This window comes from Bubalus bubalis, chromosome 5 (genome assembly GCF_019923935.1).
Source record: "Bubalus bubalis isolate 160015118507 breed Murrah chromosome 5, NDDB_SH_1, whole genome shotgun sequence".
NCBI classification, from domain to species: domain Eukaryota; kingdom Metazoa; phylum Chordata; class Mammalia; order Artiodactyla; family Bovidae; genus Bubalus; species Bubalus bubalis.
The window spans coordinates 118762443-118785196 of record NC_059161.1 but is presented as its reverse complement, the minus strand read 5'-3'; the positions used below and the strand labels follow the sequence as shown (position 1 = coordinate 118785196).

The 22754-nt window shown below is 43.6% G+C and overlaps 1 pseudogene; it reads left to right on the top strand.

Annotated features, from left to right (window-relative positions):
• The first annotated feature begins 13388 nt into the window (after window positions 1-13388).
• Window positions 13389-22403, top strand: LOC102392410 (annotated as a pseudogene).
• The last annotated feature ends 351 nt before the right edge of the window (window positions 22404-22754 follow it).

Genomic DNA, 22754 nt, shown 5'->3' with positions numbered 1-22754 from the left:
CTTCCTAATACCATCACATTGGGATTCAAGGATGGACACAATTCAATCCTTAGCAACTATGCATAGCATAGCAGCTATCTGTTTTTAGTTCAAGACAGATCCTCATTTCATTATCTCTTTTACTCCTTATTCATTTTTCTGAAGTATTTTAGGAAAAAGATGAACATTTCACAAAATGTACATAATGAGTATTTGTGGTAAAATGATAGGATATGAAAAAAATGCTCTTTTGTTCCCAATAAAATGAACATCTAATATCCAGTTCATGTACAAATATCCCAGATCTCAAAAAGCAGATGTCTTTTCACAGTTTATTGAAAGAATGTAATCATATGTTGCACTTTGTTGTTCACTTTTAAGATGAAATAACTGTTCCTAGCCCAATTTTAATGTCATTTATTTGTTCAAAAACTGGGAGGAAGCAGGATGGCTTGTCCTACAGACTGTCCCACTACTGGGTTTAGAGCAGGAGTCCACAATACCAGAACAGTGGGTCAGGAACAGTACCAGTCCTTGGTCTATTAGGAACCAGACCTCCATAGCAGGAGGTGAGCTGCAGGCCAGTGATTGAGGCTTCCTCTGTATTATAGCTGATATCCATTACTCTCTCATCACCCCCAAATGGGACAGTCTAGCTTGTTTTCCTGGAACTGTTTGTAGTTACATAACCTATGCTTAACAGAAACAAAAAGAGCATAAATATTGATGATTATTTTCCTTTCTCAGGGTTCAGAATGGTGAGTTGGTACCCTAGCAATCTCTCAAAGTGACAAATTAGATGTTGCCTATTAACATTTGGACACATTTGGCCAGCTTAAATTTAAATATTAAAAAACTAACATCATGGGATCCAGCCCCATCCTTTATGGTGTTAGGTAGGTAGAATAGGGAAAAGGAGTCCAAAATGGCAGTGGCTAAAAGACAAGGAAGGTCTGAGGATCAGAGTGAAGACTTCAGGCAGAACAAACAGCACTCCTGGCTAAGCCCAATTTGCACAGGGCAAGCCCAGGTGGAAGAAAAAACATATAAAAGGAGGAGCCAAAGCACTTTCTCTCAGACTCTCTCTCTCCCATGTGCGTGCGCTCTTTTCTCTCTCTCTCTGTCTCTCTCTCTCTCCTGCTATCTTCTAAATAAAATAGAGCTGTAACACTGATTTTCCTAAGAGCTGTAGCACAGTTTGTCCAAGACCCAAGAGCTGTGACGCACCAAGGGCTTTAATGTCCGTCGCTCCAAATCTTTGCTGTGATGAGACAAAGAACCAAGGAACATACAATCGCGTGACATCAAACCATGACCTAATAGGGATTGCCACCTTAGTTCCACAGACTAATTTGCCAGAAACTCCTTCATATACTGAAGGTGAGACTCTTAAAGCTAAGAGCAAGGGCTTTCAAGAAGATCATATGGGGTGGTCCCAAAAGGAGGGACTCCTTTTTCTGCCTGGAAACCTCCAATGGAAGTTGGTTAACTCCTTACATGCCACTACTCATTTAGGAGAAAAGGCCCTCCAAAGATTACTAGAAAGGTCCTTCAGAGGAACAGGCCTGCAAACAACTATAAGACAGGTGGTCTCCTCTTGTCCCATTTGCCAATTAAACAACCCTCAAGGAGCTCGAAGACCCCAGCTGGCCCAGCCCATCCAACGACATGGGGCCTACCCAGGAGAGGACTGGCAGATGGACTTCACCCAGATGCCAGTTTCTCAAGGGTATAAATACCTATTAGTCATGATAGATACATTCACAGGATGGATTGAAGGCTTTCCCACCTGGACTGAGAAGGCTGAGGAGGTGGTAAAAAAAACTGCTCCATGAAATTAGTCCAAGATTTGGTCTGCCCAGGTCATTACAAAGTAACAATGGGACATCATTTACTTCTAAGGTCACCCAAGGGGTCTCGAAAGCATTGGGCATTACCTCCATTGTGCCTCGAGGCCTCAATCTTCAGAAAAAGTAGAAAGAGCCAATCAATTCTTAAAATCAGCGATAATTACCAATAGCTCTCCTCCGCACCCGCATTCCCCTAAGGAACAGGTTGGTCTTAGTCCTTATGAGATGCTATATGGGAGACCTTTTGTTTATGTCAATGACCTCTTCCTAGATCCAGAGGTTCAGACCCTCCAGTCTTATACCATGGCCATTGGGCAATTCCAACAGGATATACGCTTGTGGGGTATGAACCAGGACCCAAAAGATTCTGAAGAGTCACCTATATGCTCCAGGAACTCAAGTCCTAATTAAAGTCTGGAAATATGGATCCCAAAGGCTCAACTCCAGCCCACATGGAAGGGCCCCTACCCTGTAATACTTTCTACCCCCACAGCAGTCAAGGTACCAGGACATGACTCCTGGATTCACTGCTCTCGAGTCAAGCCATGGAAGAAAACAGAAGAGGACACTCAATACACCTGTGAGCCCCTGGGAGATCTCAGATACCTATTCAGAACTACCAATGAGTGTCATTCTAATGAACACCCCCAAAATCTGGTTTCTGGGGATAAGATTTCTCAGGATAACTCTAAGGAGCCAGCACAGCTTGACAGAGACTGTACTCCAAAACAGACAGGAGATAGATCTTCTGATCCCTGAACAAGGAGGGACTTGAGCCATCCTGGCCATGGGAATTTAAAATTGACCAATGTCCCTACTAGTCCTTGTTATGCTATATTGATGATGCCTATGATTATTCCATGTACTGTCAATTGTCTAACCTGTTTTGTCTCTGCCCAGGTCAACCAGCTACAACATGCAGTGCCAGTTCAACAAAGATATAAAACTACAGCTGACCACGGAAAATATCACATACCCTTGGACACAGCTATAAGGACTCTGAGGATTGAGACTAGCAAGAGGGGGAGGCCCAATAACCCTCGCCACCCAGTTCAGCAGGAAGTAGCCAGAAAGACCTCGACGCCCCTATTCCCAAAGAATTGGGCCTTCCATCTCTTGAGGAGGGAATGTTAGGTAGGTAGAATAGGGAAAAGGAGTCCAAAATGGCAGTGGCTAAAAGACAAGGAAGGTCCGAGGACCAGAGTGAAGACTTTAGGCACAACAAACAGCACTCCTGGCTAAGCCCAATTTGCATAGGGCAGGCCCAGGTGGAGGAAAAAACATATAAAAAGAGGAGCCAAAGTGCTTTCTCTCAGACACTCTCTCCCGCGTGCGTATGCTCTTTTATCTCTCTCTCTCTCTCTCTCTCTCTCTCTCTCTCTCTCTCTCTCTCTCCTGTTATCTTCTAAATAAAATAGAGCTGTAACACTGATTTGCCTAAGAGCTGTAGCACTGTTTGTCCAAGACCCAAGAGCTGTGATGTGCTGAGGGCTTTAATGTCCGTCGCTCCAAATCTTTGCTGTGATGAGACAAAGAACCGAGGAACATACACTCGCGTGACAATGGCAAATAGAAGGAGAAAAGGTGGAAGCAGTGACAGATTTCTACATCTTAGCCTCTGAAACCACTGTGGATGCTGCCTGCCACCATGATATAGAGTATATTAGCTTCTTGGAAGGAAAGCTTTGGGAAACATAAACAGTGTGTTGAGAAGCAGAAACATCATTCTGCCCAACAAACTGGTAGATGTTTGAACTTTTCATTTGGATTCCTAAAATTTCTGTCCAGTCCCCTTTAGTTTTGAAGTCCCTCAGCTTTCTGGTCCTTCAAGATTCCCAGGAATATTTTGTGCATTTCATTACCCAGTCCTGAAATCAGCCATTGTTTAAGATTTTTTGATGGGAAATATATTTAGAAGTTATATGTTAGATCTCAGAATAGTCACTGTTATCAAGTTGTCATTGCTTCTAGGCTTTACAGTGGTCAGAGGAGGAAGTACACATTTTCCTTAAAAATTAAAATGGAATATAATTAGTTGGTACAAACTTCTGCTTTCAGTTCAAGATTTAAGAGAGCACGGTTTGAATTAAGCTTTTTTATGTTATGTGTGAACCTCTTTTTCTAGCCACTGAAAGGCTTACTTCAGAACATTAGTTTTAATTATTGTTGTGCTTTTACCTGTTAACATACATACGATTATGTCACAATAACAGAAACAATATGAGGAACAATAAGTTGTTGAATTATTGCTCGCCTCAGCTGCAATGGCAGTGAAGATGTGTGGCAGCTGGAAGAGCAGCACAGAAGCACGGTGGAGAGGAACTACCCTACGTCCAAAGCAGGGGTGGCAGCCGAGAGGAGCTACCCTACTTCCAAGGTAAGGAGCAGTGGCTGCACTTTGCTGGAGCAGCCGTGAAGAGATATCCCACGTCCAAGGTAAGAGAAACCCAAGTAAGATGGTAGGCACTGAGAAAGGGCAACAGAGGGCACACAGACTGAAACCACATTCACAGACAACTAGCCAATCTGTCACACGGACCACAGCCTTGTCTAACTCAATGAAACTAAGCCATGCCATGTGGGGCCACCCAAGATGGTCGGGTCATTGTGGAGGGGTCTGACAGGATATGGTCCACTGGAGAAGGGAATGGTAAACCACTTCAGTATTCTTGCCTTGAGAACCCCATGAACAGTATGATAAGGCAAAAAGACAGGACACTGAAAGATGAACTCCCCAGGTCGGTAAGTGCTCAATATGCTACTGGAGATCAGTGGAGAAATAACTCCATAAAGAATGAAAGGATGGATCCAAAGCAAAAACAACACCTAGTTGAAGGTGGTACAGGTGATAGAAGCAAGATTTGATGCTATAGAGAGCAATATTGCATAAGAATCTGGATTGTTAGGTCCATAAATCAAGGCAAATTGGAAGTGGTCAAACAGGAGGTGACAAGAGTGAACATAAACATTTAAGAATCAGCAAACTAAGATGGATAGGAATGGGTGAATTTAACTCAAATGACGATTATATTTACTACCGTTTGCAGGAATCCCTTAGAAGAAATGGAGTAGACATTGCAGTCAACAAAAGAGTCTGAAATGCAGTACTTGGATGCAATCTCAAAAATGACAGTATGATCTCTGTTCATTTCCAAGGAAATCCATTCAATATCATGGTAATCCAAGTCTATGCCCTGATCAGTAGTGCTGAAGAAGCTGAAGTTGAACAGTTCTATGAAGACCTACAAGACCTTCTAGAACTAACACCCAAAAATGATGTCCTTTTCATTATAGGGGACTGGAATGCAGAAGTCGGAGTCAAGAAACACCAGGAGTAACATGCAAATTTGGCCTTGGAGTACAGAATGAAGTAGGGCAAAGGCTAATAGAGTTCTGCCAAGAGAATGCACTGGTCATAGCAAACATACTCTTCCAACAACACAAGAGAAGACTCTACACATGGGCATCTCCAGATGGTCGACACCAAAATCATATTGATTATATTATTTGAAGCCAAAGATGGAGAAGCTCTATACAGTCAACAGAAACAAGACCAGGAGCTGACTGTGGCTAAGATCATGAACTCCTTATTGCCACATTCAGACTGAAATTGAAGAAAGTGTGGAAAAGCACTAGACCATTCAGGGATGACCTAAATTAAATCCATTATGACTATACAGGGGAAGTGAGAAATATATTTAAGGGACTAGATCTAATAGAGTGCCAGGCTGTATATTGTCACCCTGCTTATTTAACTTATATGCAGAGTACATCATGAGAAATGCTGGGCTGGAAGAAGCACAAGCTGGAATCAGATTGCCAGGGAAATATCAATAACCTCAGATATGCAGATAGCACTACCTTTATGGCAGAAAATGAAGAGGAACTAAAAAGTCCCTTGATGAAAGTGAAAGTGGAGAGTGAAAAAGGTGGCTTAAAGCTCAACATTCAGAAAACGAAGATCATGGCATCTGGTCCCATCATTCCATGGGAAATAGATGGGGAAACAGTGAAAACAGTGTCAGACTTTATTTTTCTGGGCTCCAAAATCACTGCAGATGGTGACTGCAGCCATGAAATTAAAAGACGCTTACTCTTTGGAAGGAAATTTATGACCAACCTACATAGCATATTCAAAAGCAGAGACATTACTTTGCCAACAAAGGTCCATCTAGTCAAGGCTACGGTTTTTTCAGTGGTCATGTATGGATGTGAGAGTTGGACAGTGAAGAAGGCTGAGCACAGAAGAATTGATGCTTTTCAACTGTGGTGTTAGAGAAGACTCTTGAGAGTCCCTTGGACTGCAAGGAGATCCAATCAGTCCATTCTGAAGGAGATCAGCTCTGGGATTTCTTTGGAAGGAATGCTGCAAAAGCTGAAACTCCAGTACTTTGGCCACCTCATGAGAAAAGTTGACTCATTGGAAAAGACCCTGATGCTGGGAGGGATTGGGGGCAGGAGGAGAAGGGGACGACAGAGGATGAGATGGCTGGATGGCATCACTGACTCGATGGACGTGAGTCTGGGTGAACTCCGGGAGTTGATGATGGACAGGGAGGCCTGGCATGCTGTGATTCATGGGGTCACAAAGAGTCGAATATGACTGAGCAACTGAACTGAACTGAATTGAACTGATAGCTTACAGTATTGTGCTAATATTAGTTGTATGGGAAATTAATTCCCTTATACATACACATGTATCCATTCTTTCTTACGTTCTTTTCCCATACAGGTTATTACAGACTATTGAGCAGAATTCCTGTGCTGTACAGTAGGTCTTCATTGATTATCTATTAAATAAAGTAGTATACAGATATTAATCCCAAACTCTCAATTTACCCCCCTCCCACCTTTCCACTTTGGTAACTCTAATTATCATTTTGATGGAGGGAAGTGTTTACAGGCACTTTTTGGATCAGGGTTTGTGCTTGTGAGAGTGGAGTGGCCAGGGAAAGCAAACCTGAGAGAGACTCATTTGACATGATGGTAAATGAAGAGAAGGACCTGGCCATGCAAAAAGCTGGGGGAAAAATATTGTAGATGTGGGAAGTAGCCCCTGCTAAGGACCAAGGTAACCAAGCTTAATAAATGGCTACCCTTCCACTGCCAACCTTCCTTCCATGCTTGGAACTTGGCCTACAGGTCAACCACCATGACCTCATCCCATGTTTCAGTTGTGAGTTACCAGCAATGAGCCATGTCAGCCTTCCCAAGAAAGGATCACCTGGGGCTATCACAAAGCTTATATGGCTATCACGAGTCCAGAGCTGAATATGCTCTGGACTCAGGGAAGTGTCCACAAACTGGTTGTCTCCAGGAGCATCAGGTGCCAGGGGCACCGCCAATGCCTCTGATTATCTCCATGTACTTGTTCTCAGGAGTAGAAACAACAAGGAACTGATAGAGCAAAGAAGCAAGTAATGACTCTTGTTTCATTTTGCCCCATGTGATTCCCACGGCCCTTTGACCACACTACTCTCTGCCCAAAAACTCTTTAATCTATTCCTTCTTCAAAGGTGGCTTGTGAATAACATCAGCACCTGACTCTGAAACCTGGTGGATGGAACTGAACTCACAATCAGCTAGGACCCAGAGATGTCCAGCATTGTCCTGTGTTTCTGTCTTTTTTCTCCAACCAGATTCATAAAGAAAAGTCCTGAAAAAACATAAGTGTGATTGTAACCCGCTCAAGGCCTTTGAAGCTCCGGGTCTATTTTGAGCATCAAAGAGGAAACACATCCAATTCATCTAGGCTAGTTTCAGACTCTAGCCTCGCTCAGCCAGAGGTTCCCTAAGGAAACATAATACACTTGTATAAGTTGCCAGAAGGCTGAGAAAAGAATGCTTCTCGCTTGAATGCAGGCACATGTTATCCAGTCACCCAACGTTTTAGTTGTAAATGATGAGTGGGAGCTCTTTGGATTCTGAGTTAGGAGTGAGTCAGTCAACACGTGCAGGACTGCCTCCTGGGGTCACTACAGATGGGACTCCCCCAGTGTGCCTGGAACCCAGAAGAAACAGCACTGAATATAGCTTTCCTGCTGCTACATGGACGCAGGTCTGCTAATAAAATCAGAACCAGACTTGAGGGGCAACAGGAAAGAAACTTCCAGTCTAGTGCTTGCAGACACCTTAGAGCAACCCAGCAGTGGATGCAATTGAGCTTTCTTCATCTTTCCCTTCCTGGAAGTCTCCTAGCCTGAGAACCAGAGTTCCTGTGTCCCAAGTCTTCACTAACTTACCTGCAGCCTTAAGGTGAGTCATACATCCCATGGTTCAGTTTCCCATCTCTTGGATGACAGAGCCTGGACTTGCTCCAGAATATTTGTTCCAGACTGAGGCTCAGTGCCAATCAGTGGACAAGTGGCTCAGTGGTGGGTGTTGCTGATGATGCTGAGATTGCCTCTGGTGGGCAGGGGGCTGTAACTGTCTGGTGATGTTCATGGGTCCTGGGCTCAAGACTGTGAGTCGTAGACAAGTTGGCACACAGCTGCTGTGACACTGAGGACCTTAGAGGCCTTGCCCCCTGGAACTTACCATCATTTGGGTTCTGAGGGATGAGATCTGAGGGATGAGGGATGGTAACTCTGAAGTTACCAGTGGGGAAGCTTGTAAAATCCTCAGCAGAACCTGAATTAGACTAAAGAATCATCTCTCCTAAAAAACTCTGGGAACAAGATATGCCGGGACTCTTAGACAAATTTTGTAGTATTTTAAATACTATTTAAAGTAGGTCATCTTTTGGATGACCTTCCATTTGCTCTCTGGCTTGGGATGATACCCACAGTTAGAGTGGAATCAAAGGGCTCCTGGGGTAGGCTGTCCCGCTCCCCGTGACTCATTAGCAGTGAGTACAGCTCTATCCCCTCTACATCTGGAGTTGAAATTAAAGCAAGAAGGATACGATCTCCAAGTTTAACAGGAAGACTCAGGTATGTCTGGCCCTCAGGTAGGCACTATTATTTTCCCAGTGCTTATTCCTTCCTTCCTTCCTGGGTCCTGTGCAAGCTGCCCACCTCCTGGTTATTGGGTTGTGAATTGCTCCTCCCTTTTCTGGCAAATATCCATGCAGTCTCACTTGTGGCTTCCTCTCTACCCAGGCCCTATCCCTCACCTGCAGATGGCAATAAAGAACGGAAAACCAAGGAGGGGTCTGCCAAGATCATTTTTTCTAAAAATATCTGCATTAGCTCTCCTTCCAGACCCTGTCCTGACTCATCATGTTCTCCAACTAGATGACTCAGTAGCTTAGCAGGGGAGTGGAGATGCAGATAGTGTTGGAGGTAAGGTTGTCAGGTATGGGGGGATGATTTTCAGATGGCAAGAGAAGAGTTGGAGTAAGGAGCATGTGGTCCTCCAACCACTCACTCATCAGGGACCTGCCTGAATCTGCTATCTCGGGCCCCTCAGGGTATAACTAAGAAAGAAACTTCATTCTATAAACTCTTTGCTAAAAAACAATTTCAAACATAGCAAATATAAAAAATAAGAGTGTCATGAACCCTATATTTCATCATTTGGCATCAATAACTACAAAACTAACATCTTAGTCCCACAGGTTGTCATAGACTGGAGCTATGCAACATCAAGGTTGGTGGATAACTGAGTTCCTGGTGAAGATATTCTTGACTTCCATCAGGTCTTTCTCTTCTTGCTATGTTCTCATTTGTGGTAGGAGAAGAGAAAGAGGAAGAGGAAGAATAAGAGAGAAAAAGAGGGAAAGGATAATCCTATCATGAGGGACCACCTTAAAAACCCCATGTCAACTTGTGTACCTCCCAAAGGCCCTACTTCCTAATACCATCACACTGGGAGTCAATGGTGGACACAATTCAATCCATAGCAGCTATGCAGTTCTGTTTTTAAATCAAGACAGACCCTCATTTCATTCTCTCTTTACTCCTTATTCATTTTTCGTGAAGTGTTTTAGGGACGAGATGAACATTTCACAAAATATACATAATGAGTATTTGGGGTAAAATGATAGGATGTGAAAAAAATGCTCTTTTGTTCCCAATAAAATTAACATCTAATATCCAGTCCATGTACAAATTTCCCTGATTCTCAAAAAGCAGTTTTCAGAGTTTATTGAAAGAATGTAGTCATATGTTGCACTTGGTTGTTCTCCTTTAAGAGAAAATAACTGTTCCTCTCCCAATATTAATGCCATTTATTTGTTCAGAAACTGGGAGGAAGCAGGGTGGTTTGTCTTACAGAATGTCCCACTATTGGATTTAGAGCAGGAGTCCACAATACGAGCACAGTGGGTTAGGACCAGTACCAGTCCTTATTTATTAGGAACCAGACCTCCACAACAGGAGGTGAGCTTCAGGCCAGTGAGTGAGGCTTCATCTGTATTATAGCTGCTCCCCAACACTCTCTCACCACCCCCAGAAGGGACAGTCTAGCTTGTTTTCCTGGAACTATTTGTCTTTACATAACCTATGCTTAATAGAAACAAAAATAGCTTAAATATTAATGATTATTTTCCTTTCTCAGTACTCAGAATGGTGAGTTGGTGTCCTAGCAAACTATCATAGTGACAAATTAGATGTTGCCTATTAACATTTGGACACATTTGGCAGCTTAAAATGAAATATTAAAAAACTAAGATCTTGGGATCCAGCCACATCCTTCATGGCAAAAAGAAGGAGAAAATGTGAAAACAGTGATAGATTTTTTCATCTTAGCCTCTAAAACCACTGAGGATGGTGACTGCAGCTATGAAATCAGAGGACGTTTGTGTCTTGGCAGGAAAGTTATGAGAAACATAAACAGTGTGTTGAGAAGGAGAAACATCATTCTTCCCAACAAACTGGTAGATGTTTGGCCTTTTCCTTTGGATTCCTAACCTATCTGTCCAGTCCCTATTAGTCTTTGAAGTCCCTTAGCTTACTGGTCCTTCATGCATCCCAATATTATTTTGTGCATTTATTTACCCAGTCCTGAAATCAGCCATCTCTTTAAGAATCCATGCATTGTCCGATGGGAAATGTATTTAGAAGCTACATTTTAGACCTCAGAATAGTCACTGTTAACAAGTTGTCATTGCTTGTAGGCTTTACATTGGTCAGAATAGGAAGGACACATTTTCCTTGAAAAATAAAATAAAAAGGAATATAATTAGTTGGTACAAACTTATGCTTTCAGTTCAAGATTTAAGACAGCAGGGTTTGAATTAATGTTCTTTATGTTATGTGTGAACCTCTTTATCTGGCCACTGAAAGTCTTACTTCAGAACATTAGTTTTAATTATTGTCTTGCTTTTACCTCTTAACATACATATGATTCTGTCACAATAACAGAAGTTATGAGGAACAATAAGTTGTTGAATATAGTTTCAGATTTCTTTCCTGTTTTTCTTTTGATTTTCTTTGGTTTTGTTTTGGATGGGCAGTATTTTTGTTTTTCCTTAGAAGATATTCCACTATGAATATAGTCATAATTCTGAATTTTAAAGCCACTTAAGAGTCAGACATGACTGATCGACTGAACTGAACTGAACTGAACTGAAGTAATGTGTTGTTATGGGCAGCTAGTCACCAACTTGATGCAATTAGATTTATCAGTCTTTGTTCTCAATTTGTTCAGTTCAGTTCAATCCTTCATTTGTGTCAGTCTCTTTGCAACACTGAGGACTGCAGCATGCCAGGCTTCCCTATCCATTGCCAACTCCAGAAACTTACTCAAGCTCATGTCCATCGACTTGGTGATGCCATCCAACCATTTCATCCTGTCTTCCCCTTCTCTTCCTGCCTTCAATATTTCCTAACATCAGGGTCTTTTCCAATGAGTCAGTTCTTCCCATCAGGTGGGCAAATAATTGGAGCTTCAGCTTCAACATCAGTCCTTCCAGTGAATATTCAGGATGGATTTTTTTTTTTTTAGGATGGACTGGTTTGACCTACTTACAGTCCAAGGGACTCTCAAGAGTCTTCTCCAACACCATAGTTCCAAGGGCATATGTGTGTGTCATTTGTCAGTTATGTCATATTGCCCCTGTTGGGATTTAACCACCAGAACTGAATTGAAACAACATGTAAAAATGAGGATTAAGTCACAGTGCCCCATCTAAACACACAAGACAACAGGAGAGGCTGCTGTTGTATTCAAGGGACAAGCATGGATAGATTGCATGCAGAGATCCTGGGAGTCCTGGATGAGTCAATAAACACGAGTGTCTTTACTTTGGCTGCCACAGTTGTTTTGTCTTCTTTGATTGGGAAGACATTTAAAAATTATTTTTTGTATGTTTGTTTTGGCAGACAAAACTTTTCATGTCATAGACCCTATAGGGTAATTATATCAGAAATATAGCCATTTATCTTCAGCAGTTAAATTTTGTTGGTTTGTATGTCTCTGATGATCTTTCTTTATAAATAGAAAGGAAACACACATGTTCAGTATGCGTTCAGTATGCATTCAGTCTCTTTTTAAATCAACTGATGTGAATTAAATTCTTCTCTGTCCCCACTGCCACTCCCAACTCTAGGCATGAAATAAAAACCTGCAAGACTGAAGGCTGATTTCAGCACATTGCTGTGGAGATTTTGTTCTCACTGTTTTTTCGGGTAAAAAAAAAATAAGTTTCTAACATTAAAATCAGTAGATTGTACATAAATATCCAAACTTCTGATTCTCTTGAAAACATGGCCAACTGGCCTGCTTTCCAGCATGGGTGAAGTGGAGGAAAGGCTGCTTCTAGTGGTAAGGCCTGTGCAGCCCATGGTTCAATACGGCCACCTAGTCCTATTATCATATCTCCTGCCTCCAGGGGCCATGACTTTGTAAGAACTAAACTGATAGCTCTCTTAAGATAAAGACTACTTTTGTCTTCATCAACTTTGACTTTGAAGCCTTTAACCCAGAGCCTAGCACACAGTTCTTCCTTGTACTTTTGTTGGATGCTATAAAATATCTTGTGGATGCATATGACATTTCTTCCAATACTGAAACCATGAAATTGAAGTACTGCTCTGCCCTAAATCTTTGATACAGCCTGGAATCATAGGTGCTCCTGATGTCTGCCATTAGACCCACTACCTAAAGCCTGTTTTATGTCCCTGGGCTGTCCCTGAAGTCTTCACTTTGCCATTTGACAACTGATCCTCCTAGCAATCTCCTCTCTAATGAAGACAGCAATGCATATCTCATGAAGTGGCTAGGACGATGTCATGAAACCACAAATGTCAAGCCTTAGTATCCCTTAGTATCCATTTTTATGATGTTCTTAACAGTTTTTTTTTTTTCCAAGTAGGCAAGGTTCTCTGTAGATGGACATTCTTAGATGTCCATGCAGATCAGTTTGATTTTCCAGCCGAACTTCAAGGAAGAGATTACAGTTCAATTCTCTGTATTCTCTGAAGCTTCAAAGTCCACTAGCCAAGGACACTGATGAAGGTAAAGATTTTATTGAGACCTTTGTGTTTTTTTCAGACCTATTATTGGCCTAAAGGGCTAAACTAGGGCATGTCAGAACATATATAACTAGGGGATCCCAGTCGCCACTACATGCTAAGAACCTGAACTTCCCTGAGTCCTTGGAGCCAGGAAAGAAGCATGAAGTGGCTTGTGCTCCTAGGGCTGGTGGCCTTCTCAGATTGCAGAGTCATTTAAGTATGGAGACTGTAAGCCACATCATCTTCCTTTCTATGATTTTTCTTCTCATCTGATTATTCTTGTACTCATCAGATTTAGAATGGAATAGAATAGTGCCCTGACAATCTTAAAGTTTAACTCTTACTTATTGATAAGTACCTTGCTATAGAAACTGTGAGACCCAAGGTTCTTGATGTAGATTTGCATAGTTGCACAACACTTGGGGTCCAGTCATGTCATGACCTATTAAAATTGGAACTCCTTGCAATTGTTCCGTGCACAGTCAATGCAGATGTAGGTGTGGTCCTGGGGAATAGCACTTTTCTACCTTTTATTTAGCATGTCCTCTTTGTTTCCTCTCTACTTCAGTGTGTATATGTCTATGTCTGCATCTCTGTATCACTATCATTTATCTCTCCATCCTTTTGGAAGTCTCTGTGAGTGTATTTCTTTCTGTGGTGTTTCTTTTCACTTTTCCTTTAATTTTCTACATTTCCTGAACTTGTTCCCTATCTCCTGGATTCTTTTTCAACTCTCTTCTCTTTCAACTTGGAGAAAGATTGAGAGAGCTACTTATACACTGTTTTATATCTGACAAGCAGTGTGACCACAGCCAGTTCACAAACCTCTTGCATTTAAAATTCCTCCCTTGTAAAAAAGGATAGGAATCCCACTTCTACCTCCTTCCCTGAGCTTCTATGAGAAGGATACAGTGGGATGGGAACAGCAATGCTAGTGGCTGTCATTGTTGAGACTTCCTATTTATCAGGTACCTTATATCCATCACTTCACTTATCCCCAGTATATCCTATTTGGAGGGTTTGAACCGTTACATTCCACCATTTTACCGAAGGGGAGACTGAGACCCCACATGGTTGTACGCTTACCCAACATTACAGGACAGAATCTTTATTCAAACCTATGTCTTTGACATGGAATATGCATAAAATTCTGATAATAAGGTGACTCATAAAAATGATTAGAAAATACATAGTGCCATTACAATGACAGTTATACCTTAACACTGACAGCTAATTGTAGCATCTTCTTTGTTTTCTTTGTCAAATGTTCGGTGAAAGAATACCTCTAAGGAAAGTGAGGACAATGAGAAATACCCTCAGTGAAAAAACATGCTGAACAATTACCTCAAGGAACATGCTTACAGACTGTCTCAAATTTCTTCTCGTGGCTCAAATATAACTATTCACCCCGTGAGGAAAATCATGGATGTTAAGTGTTTTGGGAGGATGGTGCTCCACAGCGCCCCCTGGTGCGCGAGCCTACCACTGGGGCTCATCTGGAGGTGCCACATGGGATGTTGGGGCCGGGTCTCCTGTAGGAGGCAGACACATTGGGCAAAAGGGGCCCCATGCAGAGGAGAAGGCACTATCATTCTCAATTCTTGTCTTGGTGACTGGGCCCAGAAATTACTAGGTGGCAGGTAAACATCCATTTCTGTGTCAAAGGTGTGTCATTAGTATGAGGGAGATTGTTCCTTCTGAGAAGAAGGCGATGTTGACCCACTACAGTCCTCTTGCCTGGAAAAACCCAAGGACAGAGAGGCCTGGTAGGCTGCAGTCCATGGGGTCGCTAAGAGTCAGACACGACTGAGTGACTTCACTTTCACTTTTCACTTTCCTGAATTGGAGAAGTAAATTGCAACCCACTCCAGTGTTCTTGACTGGAGAATACCAGGGACGGTGGAGCCTGGTGGGCTGCTGTCTATGGGGTTGCACAGAATTGGACACCACTGAAGTGACTTCGCAGCAGCTGCAGCAGCAGCACAAGTTCCTTCTGAACTAAGGGAGTCAACTAGTTATAGATGAAGAGTGAACCATCACTGATCAGAAGGTAGAACCAACTTCAAAGCAATTGTGAATAACCAGGCAGAGGACATCAGTTTCCACAGAGGCAAGAACCACAGCAGTAAAAAGTTACTGAACCTGTATTCTGTGTAAGGCCATCAGAATCTAACACAGTGGTTACTGTTTTTAGATTAGAAAAAGGGCTTATTTTGTCTTCAAGAAAGCCCATGACAGCCTGAATTATAGGCAAAGAGTAAATACATGTCAGATGAAAGGGTCACTTGTGTGGTGTTGATTGGATATGGTCTAAGTTTAGAGGGATTGGCTGGAGTTGATCAAGAAGGACCTCCTGGAGAAGGACGTGCTAAGGCTGGGTTTGAAGAGACTACAGAGTTTCTCAAATGAAGGCACCAGGATTTCCCAGGGTGTCCAGAGGTCCTGGAGGCCCAGTGGTTATGCCTCTGTGCTTCCAATGCAGGAGGTACCATTTCAATGCCTGGTCATAGAATCAATATCCTGCATACAATGTAGCACAGGAAAAAAACATCAAATTCAAGCACCTCTGTGATCATAGGCTGTGAGCTTCACAGTGGTTGGAAAGTGATCTCAAGAGATACATGACACCAGAGGGAGACATAAATGTGGGAATAGAGGGTAGCCAGTTCTGTACTAACCCACTCCCTCCTTCTCCCTGTAGATGCTCTAAATGGATAACATCACCATTGGAACACCCCCTCAGGAATTCCAGGTTATCTTTGACACAGTCTCATCTGACTTGTTGGTGCCCTCCCTCTTTTGCCCCAGTCCAGCCTGTTGTGAGTACAGACACCCACTACCCAGACCATCCTTCACTTGCCCCGCCACTCTGTTTTCACCCTTGGCACCTGATGACACTCATCTCTTGTGTCTGCAGCTACACAAGTTAGGTTCAGCCATTACAAGTCTTCCACCTTCTGGCCTACCCAAAAGACCTTCAGGATCACCTATGGATCTGGTACCATGAAGGGATTTCTTGCTTATAACACCATTCGGGTAACTTGTAAAGAGAAGCTGAGTCAGTACTGGCTATGCAGTTACCCCTGCTTACAAAACAGATACAGGACCATCTGGCAGGACCCTTCCTAGCCTAACTTCCATAGATATTGGCCATCTTACCCACAAAATCCTGTCCCTGGGGAGGCAGTGCCAGTGGTGACACATGAGCAAACAGATTAGCTAACCCAGAGAGTGACTTGAGGTGTGGACTTGCAGATCTGCCCATGAGCAGTTTAAGGCTCATTTTGCTGGGAGTGAGAAGAGGGGAAAAAAGCACCCACTTTTATATTCACAGACTGTTCCACGCACTTTCAGGTAGTAATTGGTTTAATCCTACAACAACCCCACACAGCAAGTGGTCTGATTAGCTCATGAGACATATGAGAAAACTGAGGTGCAGACATCAAGGGCCTTGCTGAGGTCACACATATGGTAAACAGTAGAGCTGGGTTGGCTTTTCAGGGCTGAGATTGCTGTAGGGTGTTTAGGGACAGCATAAAACTGATCTGGGGACCCTGGGGGGCAGTCAAGGGCTTCAGGTATCCATAGTTGGAAACTGGAGGGCAGAGATGTCATGGGGCCTAATAAATGAGTTCTCACTCTAGGGTGCCTTTGAGAGTCTAATAAAATGTATGGCCTGCCTCCCCAAAGTACTTGAGTAGTTCCCCTCTTTCTCTTTCTCTCTCATACACACTTGCACGAATACACACATATCCCCAAAAATTAATTTCCCAGGCAGCAGTTTCATAGATACCTGCAAGCAAGACTATGTTTCTCTTCTGCCTTTCTGGACAGATGCAGAATCCACAGTACCTTACAGAGAATTCACTCCATTCCTGTCATTAGGTCATAGTGATAACAGAAAAGGCTACCTTGCTCTTGACTCATTTTGTCCATAAGGGGGCACCAATTGGTCCTGGGCTGACTCTTGGTTGCCCCACCTGGACAGAAGCCACAAGGCAAAATTGCCTCACTCAGGTGGTGTTTTTCAGAGGGGCAGATGTTTTAAAATTCACAGCCTCTCACAAATTAAACACAAATTTTCCTCCCAGGTGGTCTAACCCTCTGAGGTTCACCAAAGACACAGCCCAGCCTCAATTCTTCTCTGAGGATTTAATGGCAATTCACCCCAGCCCAGCCCTAGCTCCACTTCTCATATTTGTAAGTGGGAACACTTTTCTCTCCCACAGATTGGGGACCTTGTAAGTACTGACCAGCTGTTTGGTCTAAGCATTGTGGAATACGGGTGTGAGGGTGCACCTTTTGATGACATTTTGGGTTTGAACTACCCCAATATGTATATCTTTGAAGCTATCCCCATCTTTGACAACCTAAAGAATCAAGGTGCCATTTCTGAGCCTGTTTTTGCCTTCTACTTGAGCAAGTAAGTCTGAGATGGACAATCCCTTTCTCCAAATTAGCTGTAAGATGCTTTCAGTTGCACGAAAATTTATAGAACACTTGATAAAGAAGAATCCTGAGAGATAATCTAACCCAGGATAAATATAGCCCCAGGGCTGTACCTGGCTTCACCACAGGCTTTTATAAATAATGTTTTATTGGAACAAAACCCTGCTCCTGGGCTCAAAACCAGTAGCTTGGTCTAGGGGGGTGAGTGAGGAGGAAGACTAATGGAAGGCAACAGGAAAAAAGTTGGAGGAAAAAGCAATTCGATTTGCTTATGAATTTTATCAGGAAGCAAGGAGAAAGATGGTGGACATATTTCCTTCCTCATTAGCATTCCATTGGGAGCCCAGTGCCAGCCACCTAATTTGCAGGAGCCAGTGAAAAAATGACAGTGTGAGACACAAAACAAATATGTGGGACTCCTTGTTCAAGAAATATTAGTCATTTCAAGACAGGGAGAGCAGAGGTGGGTCCCTTCTGAGTGTGGGGCCCTTTGAACAGTAGAGGTCACAGGCCAGTGGAGCCAAATCTGGGTGACCTGAACCCACGCCCTTAGAACTCCCAGGCTTTGATTTTCCTGAAAAATGACAAGCTGGACAAGGAGAAAGCCAGTATGCTTCAGCATAATGTCCTCTGAGTGTGTCTGAGCACTAAGATCGCAGGAGGTAGGGCATCTTCAGGAGGTAGGGCATCTTCAGAAGATAGAGTGGGTGGAGCCCAGCCATGTGACTCAGCTTCTTACCTCCTCTGTGCCACTCATTAGAGAGTAACCAACCTCAGTCTGGATCTCAATTGCTCCTAGACTCGATTTCTGCATCTGTACATGGGGACCTCATTAGGGCCCTGATGGGTAGACCAGCACAGCTCTCAGATAGTGCTGTTGTTACTGTCCTCCAAGGATCCCCACCTCTCTTCTCTCTACACATGCAGGGTGAAAGGCAGTGTGGTGATGTTTGGTGGGGTGAATAAATCCTACTACCAGGGAGTTCTCAACTGGGTACCATTGATCCAAGCATGCTACTGGAGTGTACACATGGACTGGTAAACCTCTCCTTCTGAGGGTCAGCCCAAGTGATGCTCCCACTACTGTACATGGACACAGGTAGATACACAAATGCATTCTCAGACACACAGTCACACAGACATATACAACACCCACAATAAAACTGGCAGACACATCGAAGCACACAAGCAGACACATATACACAGAGACAAATATAAAGAAGCATAGCTAGTCAGAGACACACAAGCACTCACAGAGACACATACAAACACATATACAAACAAACACATAAGCAGATATATATGCAAACAACCCATGGGTTCATAATCCCCAGGTCTTCTGACCAGGGCTCTGACCAGGATCCTAAAAGGGCCTAGAGAGGTCTATGCAGCTGGGAGGCATGGAGCATGGTTAAAGGACTCTACAGTGTGGTGAACAGAGGATCAGGGAGAATTTCTCCAGCCTGAACAGTGGTATAAGATGATCAACTGTCCGGGGTTACCTGGGACCTAGGAAGTTCTCAGTACAGATCAATGTCAGTTAAAAAACAGGGAAAGTCCTGAGCAAATGGGGAGAACTGGTCTCCTAAGGGAGCAACTACTGAGCAGTGTAGAGAGATTGCTGGAGTCTTAAGATGTGAAAGCAACTAATAAAAAACACACCCCACATTCGTGGGCACACAGTAGGGCAGGGGCTATAACAGAAAATCAAGAAGGTGGAATCCAGGAGTGACCTGAGGACAAGAGGCATAATTGATAGAATTCTGTGTGATACCCTCAGACAAAAGCTGACCCATTCTTTGGAGTTTCTGTGGGCTAGTCATGTATTTCCTGGCCAGGGTCTCAGGGTCTGAGCTGGTTGTAGGAGCAGTGCTGGCAGACACCCTCTCCTAGAGGAGCCCCTCTCTCCCACCACTATGAGAATCTGCTGACCCGGTGAATCTCCATCTTCACTCTGCGATTGACCCATTATTTGTTCCCAATCAGATACAGCTCTCTGGATGTTTCTCATTCATTATTCTCACAGTCTTCATTCACTCACTAAACAGACAAGCATTGGGCATCCACTGTGTGCCAGGCACTTTAGGGAGGCAAAGAGCATAAAACATTCCCTCACATCTAAGAAGGCAGATGCACAGGAAATGAGACACACACATAGTGAATTGTGACTTTGGTACATGCTAGACATGAGGAAGTATCTACAGAGACTGTCAAGAAAGGAGACTGATAAACACCAGGAGAAAGACTTCCCTGAAACCATGACAATTAAGCAGGAATCTGGAAGATGAGAAGAAATTTGCTAGTCAAAGGGGCGGGGGCTCCTCTAGGAAGGAAGACCAGCTTGTGTCAAGCTGCAAAAGAGCCTGGTGTATTCAAGTACTGTATTCAAGAATGTTAAGGAAAGTGCCATGTCAAGAGCAAAGGAAAAGAGGGGAAGAGACAAAGGGCTATTTAGAAGACAGTCAGGAAAGGGGCAGCTCTGGGGAGACTCAGAGTCTCCCCAGACCTTGATGCCTGCTTGGTCACACTGTCTCTCAGCATCTCCATGTAAAGAAAGGTTATTGCTTTTTCTGGCAGCTGCAAGGCCTTTTGGATACCAGGACATCACTGATCCTTGGCCCAAGAAGACTTGTCAATAACATCCAGAAGCTCATCAGCGCCATGCCATGGGGTTCCAAGGTGAAGGGTCATGCCACAGGGTCACTCCCAGTCTCCACACACAAGAAGAATCTCCAGGGCCAACTTTTCTCCCTCTCTCTCTAACAGCACTACGTTTCATGTTTTGCAGTCAGTACCCTGTGTTCTATTATCTTCACTATCAATGGTGTCAACTACCCTGTCCCAGCTCAAGCCTACATCCTGAAGGTGAGGGAAGAATCCTGAGAGGTGGTTCTCAAATAGGAACTTGCAGGAACCCTTGGGCTGCTGCGTGGAAGAGGGTGCCCTCTGCAGGCCATCTCACACTATTGCAGATGATGCTGAGCTCTGGGTCTGGCCAGAGCCTCCCACAAGGTGAACCACTTGAAAGTAAAGGTCCATCTGGGACAGTGATCATCCTGAAATAAATGTGGAGACACCACGCCATGCTGGCATGGTGGGAGTCACAAGGAGAGGGGATCACTCAGGTCCTCAGTGTTCAAAGAGCTTCAGTTCAATCTGAACCCTCAGATGGATGCACACAGAAAGTCAGCTCTAGCAGTCCTTGAAATAAGTCATGTGACAAAGAGAATAGCTGAGGACAGTCCCAATGTGCTGTCTCACCATAGGGATTAACAGTCTCCCTTCCCTACTCACAGTTTTCCTGGTTTGGATGATAAATTACATGGTCAGCCTAGTTCTTGGATGCATCTTCCCCTAACTCTAGCCAGGTGCCCCCTTTGTGAGTCAGGCTACCAGACCCCTCTGTGGGGAGGCTGGATGCTAATGTGAATAAAGGGTGCACAGTGACTGCTCAGCCCCGGCACAGGGTGGCTTCATGTCAACTCCCTGAGGGAGTTCAGAGCTGGCTGATGGGCTCAAAGAAGGCTTTGAGGAAGAGAGGGAATTTCAGGAATTCTAAAACTGTTAACTCATTGAGCCATATGGAGGGTTGCCTGGTTCTAGGCGAAATTGCACTGGATTTCATGCAAATGGCATCCCAAGGTGCTCTGCATTGGGGCTCTGGGTACTTACTCGGGGTGATGAGGGCTATGGACTGACCAGTGGGGTTGAGGAACCAGAGTACATTACCCAACCAAGCCTGGAGTGGCCAAAGAGGGTGAATGCGGGCTATAGGAGGCTTCTCAGAGTTCCTAAGTTAAGTCTTCAAGAACGTGTTGTGGGCACTGCTCTATTAAGATGGATAACCAACAACAGGTTACTGTGTAGAACGGGGAACTCCGCTTAATTATATGACAACCTGGATGGGTGGGGTATTTTTGTGACCAGGATACATGGATATATATGGTTGACTCCATTTACTGTCCACCTGAAACTCAAAATATTGTTAATCAGCTACACTCCAATACAAAATAAAGTTTTTTAATAAAGTACAGATTGTGGGGACAGGGAAGGAGAACCAGCATTCTCTGCAGAGAAAACAAGGAGCATGAGTCAGCAGGAAAGAAATAGGGAGAGAGGAGAACTATGGACACTCTTTTTCTTTCCTAAAAATTTTATTGAAGTGTGGCAAAACTTCAGTGTTGCGTTAAGTTCTGCTGCACAGCAATGTGACTCAGTTATACACATACAGAAATATATATTCTTTGTCTTATTCTTTTTCATGTGGCTTATGACTTAATATTAAATGTATTTCCTTATGCTCTACAGTAGGACTTTGTTGTTTATCATTCCTCTGTATCCCCAACTCCCAGTTCTCCCCTCCCCCACACCCTTCCTCATGGTAACTTCATGTCTTGGCCCTTTTTGGTTGTGAATGAACTCTCATATCCCCTGCTAAGGAGAAAATCCCTTGATACTTACCAAAAGAAGGAAATAAAACCAAGAATTGTGTTGGGTCTGGTTATTTGTGGGAGTCACAGGTAAGGGCTCAGGCTGACTGGTGTGTGTCTCTGACTCCCCCAGGATTCTAGAGGCCACTGCTATACCACCTTTAAAGAAAACACAGTGAGGACATCTAGAGAGGCCTGGATGCTGGGTGACATCTTCCTGAGGCTGTATTTCTCAGTCTTTAATCGAGAAAATGACAGGATTGGCCTGGCACAGGCAGTATAAATGCTTGGTGAGGCTCAGGAATCAGTAAGGCCCCTGCGAACAAACACTAAATCTCATTTAGGGTACTCCTTCCCAGGATGCTGGTGAACTGTGTTTGGTGGTCTGCACACCCTATTCTCATTAAAGAATAAAGGGTTTTACTCATAATGGTGCTGAAACAAATGGGTGCCTCTGTTCGTGTCTGGGAGGTGTACAACCAAGTCTGAATCACAGTTGAGAAGAGCCCACCTCCAACTGGCTTCAAGGAATGGGGAGACTCACTGAAATGATTCTGGGAATCCAGGACACTAGACTCAGAGCAAATACAAACATCTCAGTGACTGGACCCAAGAAATCAGAAGTCATCAGTTCTCTATTTCACACC